Source organism: Rutidosis leptorrhynchoides, chromosome 3, assembly GCF_046630445.1.
Source record: "Rutidosis leptorrhynchoides isolate AG116_Rl617_1_P2 chromosome 3, CSIRO_AGI_Rlap_v1, whole genome shotgun sequence".
NCBI lineage: Eukaryota > Viridiplantae > Streptophyta > Magnoliopsida > Asterales > Asteraceae > Rutidosis > Rutidosis leptorrhynchoides.
Window position 1 is genome coordinate 526,308,180 of NC_092335.1, and position 14,603 is coordinate 526,322,782.

Below are 14,603 nucleotides of genomic sequence, written 5' to 3' on the forward strand. Positions count from 1 at the left end.
ATGTTAGCGAATGTTGTAAGGGTGTAAGTCGAAATTCTGTCCGTGTAACGCTACGCTATTTTTAATCATTGTAAGTTATGTTCAACCTTTTTACATTAATGTCTCGTAGCTAAGTTATTATTATGCTTATTTAAAACGAAGTAATCATGATGTTGGGCTAATTACTAAAATTGGGTAATTGGGCTTTGTACCATAATTGGGGTTTGGACAAAAGAACGACACTTGTGAAAATTAGACTATGGGCTATTAATGGGCTTTATATTTGTTTAACTAAATGATAGTTTGTTAATGTTAATATAAAGATTTACAATTGGGCGTCCCTATAAATTACCATATACACTCGATCGGACACGATGGGCGGGGTATTTATATGTACGAATAATCGTTCATTTAACCGGACACGGGAATGGATTAATAGCCACTAGAATAATTAAAACAGGGGTGAAATTACATTCAAGGGTAATTGGTGTAATTGTTAACAAAGTAGTAAAACCTTGGTTTACACGCAGTCGATAACCTGGTGTATTCATTAAACAAAGTATTAAAACCTTGTTACAATTCGAATCCCCAATTAGTTGGAATATTTAACTTCGGGTATAATAATAATTTGACGAGGACACTCGCACTTGATATTTATGACTGATGGACTGTTATGGACAAAAACCAGACGGACAGATTAAATAATCCAGGACAAAGGACAATTAACCCATGGGCATAAAACTAAAATCAACACGTCGAACATCATGATTACGGAAGTTTAAATAAGCATAATTCTTTTATTTCATATTTAATTTCCTTTATTTTATATTTAATTGCACTTCTAATTATCGCATTTTTATTGTTAATTTATTTTATCGGACTTTTAATTATCGTACTCTTTAATTATCGCAAGTTTATTTTATCGCACTTTTATTATTCGCAATTTCATTATTATTATTTACTTTACGCTTTAATTTAAGTCTTGTATTTATTTTTAATATTTTACATTTGGTTTTAACTGCGACTAAAGTTTTAAAATCGACAAACCGGTCATTAAACGGTAAAAACCCCCTTTATAATAATAATATTACTTATATATATGTTTATATTTTTATAAAAGTAAATTAATATAGCGTTGAGCTTTGTTTAAAGATTTCCCTGTGGAACGAACCGGACTTACTAAAAACTACACTACTGTACGATTAGGTACACTGCCTATAAGTGTTGTAGCAAGGTTTAAGTATATCCATTCTATAAATAAATAAATATCTTGTGTAAAATTGTATCGTATTTAATAGTTTTTCCTAGTAAAATATAAACTATTTCGTATACACCTCGCATAACACCAAGTATTTTTGGCGCCGCTGCCGGGGAAACGCCGAAGCGAAACGCCACACACATAAAAAAGAAGAAAAAAAAGATTTTTATTTTTAGTACGTTTTGTAGAAATACGTTTTAAATATTCGAAAATATAAAAATAAAAACAAAAATATAAATATTTTTTAAAGAGTTTGTAAGTTATATAAAAGTTTCTTTATCTTTATTTTATAAAAATATAAGTTTTATTTAATTTATATAAATATATTACATAATTTTATTAAAACAGAAAAAAAAAAAAAAAAAAAAATTTCGGCCTGTACTGTAGCAGCCCACTCTATGGCCCGAAACCCTAGCCCATGCGATCGCATGGCTGGGCAACTGAGGACTCATGCGATCGCATGAGCCCATCTGACACGCCAGATTTGACTTCCTGCTGCAATAATTACGAAATTATTATTATTATTATATAATTAAAACCCTAATTAGGGTATTATTGTTTTTATTATTAGTTTTTATTATTATTAATTTGTTATATTTAGTTTTATTTTAGTTTTCATTAAATTATAAAATTAATAGTTTTATAAAATAAATAATATAAAAATAATATTTTTATAAAAATTGTACTTTTTACAATTTTTTTTATATATTTTTATATTTTGTCCCTTTTTAATCGTTGTAGCATAACTTTTGTATTTTTAGCTCATATTTAGTTTTAAACTTAGTTTTTGCTATAGTCATTTTTACTCCTAGATTTTTAGGCTTTGCCGTAGAATTCCTTAAGTGCTTTTTCTTTAGACTAAGATTTAGGTACTTTAAAATTTTGCGACGCCTTTTTAAGTTTTAGTTTCTTTTATTTGGGATTTAGTTTTTCTTGTAAGCTTTAATATTTTTAGACGACCTTTTACTATGTATCAATTATCATTCCAATTAGTAATCTCAATTTGCGATTATAATTTTAAGTTAGTTGTAGTAATAAGGTTAGGTTAGTAAAGTATTTTTAAGTTTTATAAGTTTCTTTTATTTTTTTCGTCACCTTTTATTTTTCAACCATTTTTCTTTTTCGACCTTTTTCGACGAACTCTTTTTCTTTCTTATTTCTCGCTATTCTAGTTTTAGGACATAGATTTTTATTCTACTTCTTATCTAAATTTCTTAAAATTACGAAAATTTATTTTAAGTGGTTAAATTAATAGACATCAAAATTTTCTGGTTCGTAGTAATAGTTGGATTTGTACGTGGACCGGGTTATTGGAGCCAAACAGTCCTCAATTATATTGAGACCAAACGAATCCTGCCCCTCTGCTGCATCTTTTGGCTATTCGAAACGTGGGCAAAATCAGAAAAGTCTATTGATTGGATAACTTATTATAATTTTTCTTTCCTTTTTAAAACTAATAGGATATTCAGTGAATGCACCGAGCAAGACGTTCACCACCTTTTGTACGTTCACCACCTGTAACTAGATCAAGACATTTAGCAAATATAACCGCCGTTGATTTTTCTTTAGAATCGTCATCCAGTAGACCAAGTACTTCAGTTCAAATTTCCGATAATCCATTTTTTGAACCCGACATCACAATTGAGAATCCGGAAAATATTCAGGAACGGTTTATAGATCCTGAACCACTAAACTTTCCTCCGGAGCCACCAATCATTCAAACAGAGATTGTTGAGGAACGAACCATTAAATCAGAATCATCTAGTGATACCGATTCAACAAATTCAATTATGGAGAATCTGGAACCTTTAAGTATGGAAGACCGAATGAGAGCTAAACGCACTGGCCAAGGTCACGCAATTACTCATCCAGACATTAATGCGCCAGATTATGAAATCAAAGGACAAATTCTACACATGGTGACTAATCAATGCCAATTTAGTGGTGCACCGAAGGAAGATCCAAATGAACATCTACGTACCTTTAATAGGATCTGCACACTATTTAAAATACGAGAAGTAGAGGATGAACAGATATATCTCATGTTATTTCCCTGGACTTTAAAGGGAGAAGCCAAAGATTGGTTGGAATCGTTACCTGAAGGGGCGATTGATACATGGGACGTTTTAGTTGACAAATTTCTTAAACAATTCTTTCCTGCATCTAAAGCCGTAAGACTTCAAGCAGAAATTGTTACGTTCACACAGAAACCAAATGAAACTCTATATGAGGCGTGGACTAGATATGGAAAGTTGTTAAGAGGATGTCCGCAACATGGTTTAGACACCTGTCAAATAGTACAAATATTCTACCAAGGATGCGACATCACTACAAGAAAAGACATAGATATAGCAGCTGGTGGTTCTATTATGAAGAAAACCGAAACTGATGCTTACAAAATTATTGATAACACTGCTTCCCACTCACATGAGTGGCACCAAGAAAAAGATATCATTAGATCATCTAAAGCAGCTAGAGCCGATTCTAGCCATGACTTAGATTCCATTTCCGCAAAGATAGATGCTGTGGAGAGACGAATGGAAAAGATGACTAAGGATATTCACTCAATACTAATTAGTTGTGAGCAGTGTGGAGGACCACATTTGACAAAAGATTGTCTCAGTATTGAATTAACAATGGAACAAAGAGAGAATATTTCATACATAAACCAAAGGCCTGGAAATAATTATCAGAATAATTATCAACCGCCAAGACCGATTTACAATCAAAACCAGAATTATAACCGAAATATTCCATACAACAACCAACAAGGTCCTAGCAATCAACAAGTATCCAATAATACTTACAACCAGCAAAGACCGAATTTTCAAAACAAACCACCACAACAAACCGATGATAAAAAGCCGAATTTAGAAGATATGATGACGAAGCTAGTTGAAACTCAAACACAGTTTTTCACATCTCAGAAACAAACCAATGAACAAAATGCTCAAGCATTTAGAAATCAACAAGCTTCTATTCAAAATCTGGAACAAGAAGTAAGTAACCTAGCAAGGTTAATAGGTGAAAGAAAACCGGGAAGTTTACCAAGCGATACAAATGCTAACCCCCGGAATGAAACAGCTAAAGCCATTACCACAAGAAGTGGTACAACACTTAAACCACCTGAAATACCTGTAACTTCTGATGAAACTATTCCTACTCCACAAGAACCACAACCTGATCAAGATAAGGAAAAAGAACCGGTAGTTGAAAAAGTTAATGAAGATAACACAGTTAAGGATAAACCTTATGTTAAACCATACCAACCACCACTTCCTTACCCGAGTAAAATGAAGAAAGAGAAACTTGAAGCCGAGCAATCCAAATTTTTGGATATGTTTAAACAGATAAATGTAAATCTTCCTTTCATTGATGTGATTTCAGGAATGCCTAGATATGCTAAATTCTTGAAAGATCTAATCTCAAATAGAAAGAAAATGGAAGAACTCTCGGCTGTTACTATGAATGCTAATTGTTCAGCAGTGCTGTTGAATAAGATACCAGAAAAACTATCTGATCCAGGAAGTTTCACAATTCCATGTTTTCTGGGTAGTCTTAGTTCAATAGAAGCATTGGCAGACTTAGGTGCTAGTATAAATCTAATGCCGTATTCACTATACACTAAACTAGACCTTGGAGAATTGAAACCAACAAGAATAAGCATACAACTAGCAGATAGATCAATAAAATATCTTAGAGGGATAATGGAGAACATGCTAGTTAAAGTTGGTACTTTAGTATTTCCAGTAGATTTTGTTGTTCTGGACATGGAAGAAGATTCTCAAGTTCCTCTCATATTAGGAAGACCATTCTTAAACACGGCTAAAGCAATGATAGACGTGTTCGGTAAGAAACTGACCCTAAGTATAGAGGATGAGAGTGTTACCTTTTCAGTTGATAGAGCAATACAACAACCACAATCTGCAGATGATACATGTTATTATATTCAAACTATAGATGCACATGCAGAATTATTAGAAGAATTTCCAGAATTACAAGGAACAGGAGAATGTTCTTTAGGAGAAGGTAATGAACCAATTGATGAAGCTGAAATGTTAGCTACACTTATAGCTAATGGATATGAACCAACAACAGAAGAAATTCAAATGCTAAAAGAAGAAGACAGATATCGATATAAATCATCGATAGAAGAACCCCCGAAATTAGAGTTAAAGCCACTTCCAAACCATTTGGAATACGCTTATTTACATGGTGAATCTGAATTACCTGTAATAATATCGTCTTCTCTTACTGAAAATGAGAAATCACAACTCATTTCTGTGTTGAAAGCTCATAAACCAGCCATTGCATGGAAGATTCATGATATTAAAGGAATAAGTCCTTCGTATTGCACACATAAAATCCTTATGGAAGAAGGTCATAAAACGTATGTGCAACGCCAACGAAGACTAAATCCTAATATGCAAGATGTAGTTAAGAAAGAGATTATTAAACTGCTAGATGCAGGTTTGATATATCCAATTTCTGATAGTCCATGGGTAAGCCCAGTTCAATGCGTACCTAAGAAGGGTGGCATGACTGTCATTACAAATGAGAAAAATGAGCTTATTCCTACTAGGACTATAACAGGATGGCGTGTATGTATTGATTATAGAAAATTAAATGACGCCACCAGAAAAGATCACTTTTCCTTACCTTTCATTGATCAAATGTTGGAAAGATTAGCCGGAAATAGTTACTATTGTTTTCTAGATGGATTTTCCGGATATTTTCAAATTCCAATAGCACCCGAGGACCAAGAGAAAACCACATTCACGTGCCCTTATGGTACTTTTGCTTACAAACGCATGCCATTTGGACTTTGCAACGCCCCTGCAACCTTTCAAAGGTGTATGATGGCGATTTTTCACGACATGATAGAAGAATGCATGGAAGTATTCATGGATGACTTTTCAGTCTTCGGTGATACATTTAAATCATGTCTAGTTAATCTGGAACGAATGCTAATTAGATGCGAAAAATCAAATCTAGTACTTAATTGGGAGAAATGCCATTTCATGGTTAAAGAAGGCATCGTTCTTGGACATAAAATTTCAAAAGAAGGAATTGAAGTGGATAGAGCTAAAGTAGATGTAATTGCTAAACTTCCACATCCCACCAATGTTAGAGGAGTTAGGAGTTTTCTAGGGCATGCCGGTTTTTACCGACGTTTCATAAAAGATTTTTCTAAAATTGCCACTCCTATGAATAAACTCCTAGAAAAGGATGCGCCATTCATCTTTTCAGATGAGTGTATCAAATCTTTTAATATTCTTAAAGAGAAACTCACTAATGCACCGATCATGATAACACCAAATTGGAATCTACCATTTGAACTAATGTGCGATGCAAGTGATTTTGCAATGGGAGCCGTTTTAGGACAAAGGATTGAAAAACGATTTCAACCTATATATTATGCTAGTAAGACATTACAAGGAGCACAAACTAACTATACAACTACTGAAAAAGAACTCCTTGCTATTGTCTTTGCTTTTGACAAATTTCGATCATATCTCGTTCTAGCAAAAACGGTGGTCTATACCGACCATTCTGCTCTTAGATACCTATTTTCAAAACAAGATGCTAAACCAAGATTAATCCGTTGGATCTTACTCTTACAAGAGTTTGATATTGAAATCCGAGATAAAAAAGGAGCAGAAAATCTCGCCGCTGATCATCTTTCTCGTCTTGAAAATCCCGAATTAGAAGTTCTAAATGAATCAGCCATACAAGACAACTTTCCTGATGAATATCTATTGAAGATAGATTATAAAGAAATCCCATGGTTTGCAGACTATGCAAACTACTTAGTTTGTGAATTCCTTGAAAAAGGATTATCGTACCAAAGACGAAAGAAATTCTTCAGTGATATAAAACACTATTTCTGGGAAGATCCACATCTGTTTAAAAGTTGTCCCGATGGAATAATACGCCGATGTGTATTTGGAGATGAAGCTAGTAAAATTTTAAACCATTGTCACACAGGACCAACAGGAGGGCATTATGGGCCTCAACTAACAGCAAGAAAAGTTTATGATGCTGGATTCTATTGGCCAACAATTTACAAAGACGCACACCTTCTTTGCAAATCCTGTGATGCATGTCAAAGGGCCGGAAAAATAAGTCAACGTGATGAAATGCCACAAAATGTCATCCAAGTATGTGAAGTATTTGACATTTGGGGTATTGACTTTATGGGTCCATTTCCAAAATCTCATAATAATCTATATATACTCGTAGCCATTGATTATGTATCTAAATGGGCGGAAGCACAAGCTCTCCCAACTAACGATGCACGAGTTGTAGTCAACTTTTTAAAACGTCTTTTTGCAAGGTTTGGAACACCGAAAGCTTTAATAAGTGATCGGGGTACTCATTTCTGTAATAATCAACTTGAGAAAGTTCTTAAAAGATATGGAGTAACTCATAAAATCTCCACCGCATATCATCCACAAACAAGTGGACAAGTTGAAAATACCAACCGAGCTTTAAAACGTATTCTAGAGAAAACCGTAGGATCAAATCCGAAGGAATGGTCCATTAAATTGGAGGATGCACTCTGGGCTTTTAGAACAGCCTACAAAACTCCAATTGGAACCACACCTTTTAGACTTGTTTATGGAAAAGCATGTCATCTTCCAGTAGAAATTGAACACAAAGCATTTTGGGCTTTGAAGACATGTAATCTTGATTTACATGAAGCCGGACGTATACGATTAAGTCAACTAAACGAATTAGAAGAATTAAGACATGAAGCATACGAAAATTCGTTAATCTATAAAGAAAGAACGAAGAAATGGCATGATAAAAGAATCAGAAGTTCAAAAGAATTTAAAGAAGGAGACAGAGTTCTTCTTTTCAATTCACGATTCAAGCTATTTCCTGGAAAATTGAAATCAAGATGGTCTGGACCATTCATAGTCAAAAGAGTTTTCCCATACGGAACGATAGAATTAATAAATTCAAATGGGATTGAATTTAAAGTTAATGGTCACAGAGTTAAACATTACATACATGGTCCGATGGAAGTCGACAACGAAGTTAATCACAATTTCGACACCACAGCTAACTAAGTGTGGGGAGAATCAAGTCTTTAAAGGATAATATGTATTTCTGTTAGAGTTAGATTGTCTGTTTTATTGTAGTTCTCGAAAATGGAACCCGAATGGTCTTTCCCTAGCAGACCCTAAAGAACTAGTCTTCTCCCCCCATTCTGAATTTTTATTTTTTTAGGTTTTTACAAAATGAAGACTGCCTGTGAACTAAACCATGGTCTAATGCTTCACGCTTTGATCACTAAACGTAATAATGACATACTACCGAGTGAAATAGTATCAGTAATCAGAGAAAGAATGGACGGAGTTAGAAAAGAATCCAGATGCGAAGATAATAAGTTACAATTTGGTAAAGGAAAATCGAAATCTGCAGCGAAAAGAAGAGCACGACACCTAGAACGATGTCACAAATGCGGAAAATGGTCACATGGAGGTAAATGTTCCAATAATCAAACCTATTCAAATACCGAATTTGTTACTTTATGCAGAGACGGACCGTTCATATGTTTAGAAGAAAAGACACTGAATGCTCGAGGTTACGCCTATGTAGCCATGGAAAACCAATTAAACCGACTATCTTATGAATGGGATAGATCATATAACTAAGAAATCTATTTCACAGGTATGTCTGTACAGTTTTTATTTTTTTTTATTTTTAACCTTTTGATAATAAACGCTAATTTGTTCGCTAAAAAGTATTAAATTGGTTTTAAATAAAATTAGGTTTGGCGACCGAAATTATTGATATCATTCAAAAATTTATTACATCACTGCGAAATTTAACGTTTATTCTTAAGGTATAAATATCTTTAATCAATCAAACCAAAATATTTCAAAAATTCGTCATGAGTTAAATTAGGTCTTGGAACCGAAATTACTTTACCGAAAAGAGGGGCGCATATTTTTGATAATATTTGATTGATTAAAGTGGGATAAAAAGACAAAAATATTTTTAAATTTATTTTTACCATGTTTTTAAAATTAATATTTAAATCTTAAATTAATATTGTAAATTTTGTAAAAACAATATATTTAAAATTGTAAATATTTGAAAAATTAATATAAGTTTGATATGAATTTATGAATTTTTAAATTAATATTGGTGTGAACTTTTAATTTTTAAAATATGAATTTTTAATTTTATGCATTTCAAATTTTAAGTTTGGTGTGATTTTTTTAATATTAATTTTGAATTTTATATTTATGTTGTGTGAATTTAAAAACAAAAATTTACTTTATCTCATTAAGTTAAAAATATGATTTTTAAAATTCGTCGTAAGTTGAAGACTAGGTCTTTGAACCGAAATTGCTTTACCCAAGGGAGGGACGAGAACTTTTATTATCATTATTTTTAATCTTATTGAATTAAAGTATGCCAAAAACATTAAAAAACCCAAAAATCTTTACTTTTAAAAACAGCGCTTTGATTTGACAAATTTTAAAATTTTGTCGAGGGACAGACTAGGACAACGATCCGAAACGCCATCGCTCCTAAAGGAAACCAAATTTTTAAAATTTAAATAATTATAAGTTTTATAAAGTATAAGGTTTTATAAAAAAAAAAAAAAAAAAAAAAAAAAGCTGAAAACACTGTAGCCGGCACCCCATGCGATCGCATGGGGTTTGCACTTGGAACCCATGCGATCGCATGGGGACCAAATGCTGGTCAGGAACAAAAACAGCAGAGAGTCTGCTTCTACACCACAACACACACACATACCCGAAAATACTCCCAAATATTCACCAAATTTCACCAAAATTCACCGTAATTCGTCATTTTTCTTGCTCTAATCATGCCTAGATTCTCATTCCTCAGCAAATTGGTAAAAATTACACCCCTAAACTCTATAAATTCCTAGTTTTTGTGATAATTACCAATTTTTTACCTAATGCAATTTTGTTAATTTCTAGTGTAATTAGTGATAAATTGTTAGTATTTTATGCATGTATAACCTAGATTGATGCTATTTAACATGATTTGAAGCCAAAAACTTCAAAAATTTTAGAAATCTAGGGTTTGTGTTCTTGAGCAATTTGGGGCTTTTTGATATAAACAGGTTATGGCCGATTTTTGTCATGAATTATTGCCAAATTGAGTAGTGTAACATGTTTAGATAGTTAAATGATCAAAACAATGATCCTAAACATGATTTTTGGAGATTAAAGTGGACTTTTTAAGTCCAAAATTCATGAACTTGATTAATTTGATATATTTGCCATTTGAGACTTGTTAAATTATTAGTAATGAATATTTTGACATGTTATTTGAGTTAAATGCTTATGAATTTTGTATACATTTTCATATGTGCTTATTTGAAAAATGTAGAATTGTGAAAAATTGTGAAAATGTGTATAAGTTTAATTTTGATTTAACATGTTATAGTGATTGTTTTAAGTTGTTATTTTGCTAACACTAATGCATATTTGGATGCACAATTTTTGTGTTTAATGTGTTTTACAGAGAGCCGATACTGGAGGTTCAGGAGCATCATCATCTAGACGACCAGCACCAGCACAAGAACCACAGCCAGAAATGCAACACGAACAAGAACCACAACAGGAACAACAACAGCCTGATCAGCACATACCTTATTATGATCCGGAACAGTTTGTTGATGAATTCATAGTATTCCCAATGAGGCCGCCAGTAGAATTCCCAACGATTCCTGAGCACACTCTACATCCTAATCTGAGATTTGATAGAAGATGGAGAGATTACGAGACATATCAAAGGAACAAATTCAAATTGGTAACAAAAAATGTAGAGGTGCCAAGGGTAATTGATTGGGCCCCTTTGGAAACGGTCCATCTAGCTGACCGTGTTAGACAGCTTTTAGTTCAAAGGTATGGCAGTTCTTCTTTTACAGATTGGGAACGTCTTTTCACCATTCGTAGACCTGTATATAAGGAATGGTGTGTTGAGTTGATGAGTACTGTATCACTTGATACAAATATAGTTAGGATAGATGATAGAAGATTTCTTAGGTTTATCCTTGGCGGTAGGATGTATAGAATGTCCATGCTGGACATGGCCAGGGCCTTACAGATTTATACTCCTGGTGAGTTGCTATTACCCGATTGTACAAACTTGATTCATTATGGTGAACGGGTAGATAGTAACTTTGACGCTGACGCCATTTGGAGGCGTATGTCACATTTTGATGTTTTTACACGAGCAGGAGGACACTCCTATACACATATTGACAGGGCTGAGCTTCGTATTATTCATAGATTTTTGGCCAACTCGATTACACAAAGAGGTCATAATAAAGAAAAAATTACCTTATATGATTTATTCTACCTAAAGTGTATTCGGGATCCTAGAAGCTTTGTCAATATCCCTTACTGTGTTGCTTTTTATTTATCTAAAATGGTAGAGGGAATGCAGGACGGGAGTATAATAGGAGGAGGTATTTTTGTTACTCTCATTGGAGAGTATTTAGGTGTTGATAGGAACCAAGGGGGTCCATTACAGATTTGTAGAGAACAGGTTGAGCCCTTAGGATTGAAAGTTTATGTGGGTGCTAAAGTATTGAAAAGTAGACGTAACCAGGCAGTACCCTATGAGGGATCTCATCCTCAGGTAGAGAGAGGCTCAGACGAGGAAATGGAGGAGGTGGAAGACATTAGGGATGTCTTTCGAGATGCTATTCTTGACGTCCACATTCGTATAGATGAGGAAGCAATGACGAACGCGGCAAGACATAGTATGTATGAGCAGTGGAACTCCGAGCGAGTATACGAGGATTATAGGCGACGCCAACACGATAGCTGGTTAGTTCATCAGCACCAAATCATGAGCCAGCTATCATATCAGGTACCAAATAACTATGTACCTACTCGACCTGCTCATTTTCCGCCACATAGCCCCGATATCCGACCACCCTTTAACCGGTATGACTATAACCAAGCCTATCAGAACACCTATAACCAACAATGGAACCCACCCGATGAGATGAACTGGAACCCTTATCCAGACTGATTTAGTTCCAATTGGTTATTTTTATGATTTTTATGTTTTTATCTTTTGACTTTTTCATGTTTAAACTTATGTTATTGGATAAATTTGTGTAATTTTTATTATTTTATTATTATTGTGTACTAATATTTCATATTTAGAATTTGAAAGTGGGATATTAAGTCCCATTTCAAATTGCCATGCATGATTATACTTGTATGTATGTATATTGTCGATTGTTCAAAACAGGGTAAAACAGCGCATTTTCAAAGACTGGCATTAAGTTCAGCAAAAGCTACTAATTTTGATGACAAGATGACAAATAAATATGATGTCACAACAGACGGAATGAACAAATGATGTGCACCATTTATCATTCAGCAAACAAACGCCAATATATTTGGAAATTTTGGTAAAATTTAATCATTTTCACACAAATCACCCTCAATAATTTAAATTGTTACTGATTTCTTGCAAATGAGGGCATTGCAAGATCTTAAGTGTGGGAAGGGGTTAAATTCTTTCGGATTTTAAAAATTTTTACTTTATACACTTGGTAACCATTAAAAATACTAGTAACATAGTAGTTGTATTAGAATCTAGTGCTCTCTGATAAAAAAGAACAGCCCTAGTCTTATATACTGACTACCCAATTCTAGTAAAAATTTTCAAAATTTTCAATTAAATGAACTCAAAATCATGTTTATACATATTTATGAACGATAAAACTAGGTGTTAACACCGAAATTATTGTTACCTCGGAAAGGACATAAATTGAGAAACAAACCAAAATGTTGAAATTCATTTAAAATGGAATAGAGGACGATAAAAAAGGAAAATAAAAGCCAAGTGTGGGAAAATTTACCAAGTTATCTTAAACATATGTCACATATATCTGTAACAAATAACTGAAAATACTTTTGCTTTGGACTAAACTAAACTGTTTTACCCAATGAAAGAAAAGAAGAGATGGATCTACACGATGAATCAATTCCATCATTAAAAGGAAGTAAAGTCTTCCGAAAAAGAAACGCGCTTCTTGATCTAGGTCATGAAGTTGTCATCCAGACCAGCTGTAGGTTGACGAAAAATCTAGAAAAGTCATCACTAAAATCAGCAGGAAATCCACGGACCTCAGCATTAAACAGGGTCGCCAAGTGGTCAGATTTATCCTAACCATGAGAAGGATTTATCTCGTACAATGGGGGGGCACCATGCAAATTAGCTGGATAAGACTAATGAATCAGATCCCCAGAAAGGATAATCTCCTTAAAGATTAAAAATCAGCTTTTAAGACTGATATCACTCAATCCTAGAGATTGACCTTAAAGATTGAGAATTCAAACTCATGGAATTCAATGATATCTAAACTCGAGCTTGAACGAGAAAATATTTTGATCAAAAAAATTACAAACCGATTTGTTTTCTGAAAACCCTACTTTTAATGCGTTCATTACCATTGAACGTAAAATCCTAGGAATTCACCTAGAATTCATTAGGTCACCTGAATCAAATCGGGTGTCAACCGTAAGAACGGTGGTTGCGTAGTGGTCAAAGACAGGACCTTGTGCCATACCGAAAAATCATAAGGATGAACTTTACTATTGCTCCTACCAAGGATAGTAATTGCGTCCGACACGTTATAGACCATAATTAAAAGCATGTCAGGGGACATTGCCTTAACAGTTGCTTGTTCAACGCTTTCCTTTACAACTGGACGGTAGTTTACCGAAAGGTAATATACGGGACAAGTGAACTGGACGTGTTGCTTTCCAAATACAAGGTTAGCAAGTGGGTGACACAAAACCATAAGTTTTGAGCTAAAATTTTCAAATCTAAAACCTACCAAACCCACAAAAATATTTTGCAAACACCGGTAAAAGGTTTATTCCGGAAAACTTATCTAGGGTAAAAACTAGATTTAATTTTCAAAAGATCAAATGTTTTCATAAAGATCCAATTTCCTTAATGGATCTAAATTTTTATAGTCATGTGGGACTGTAAACCATATCGTTACTACCATTGTTTATACCGCCGTATAGAAATCACTGATGTACAAAGTGTGAAGAATAAAGAAGTGATTCTAGTATTTCAAGACGATATTGCTTGAGGACAAGCAACGCTCAAGTGTGGGAATATTTGATAATGCTAAAAACGAACATACATTTCATAGCATTATTCCTCAAGAAAGACAAGCTTTTAGTTGCAATTGTTCTATTTACAAGTGATATTCGTTTAAATAATAAAAGGTGAAGACAAAAGACAGATTCGACGAATTGAAGACGCAAACGACCAAAAAACTCAAAAGTACAAAAGACAATCAAAGAGGTTCCAATTATTGATAAGAAAC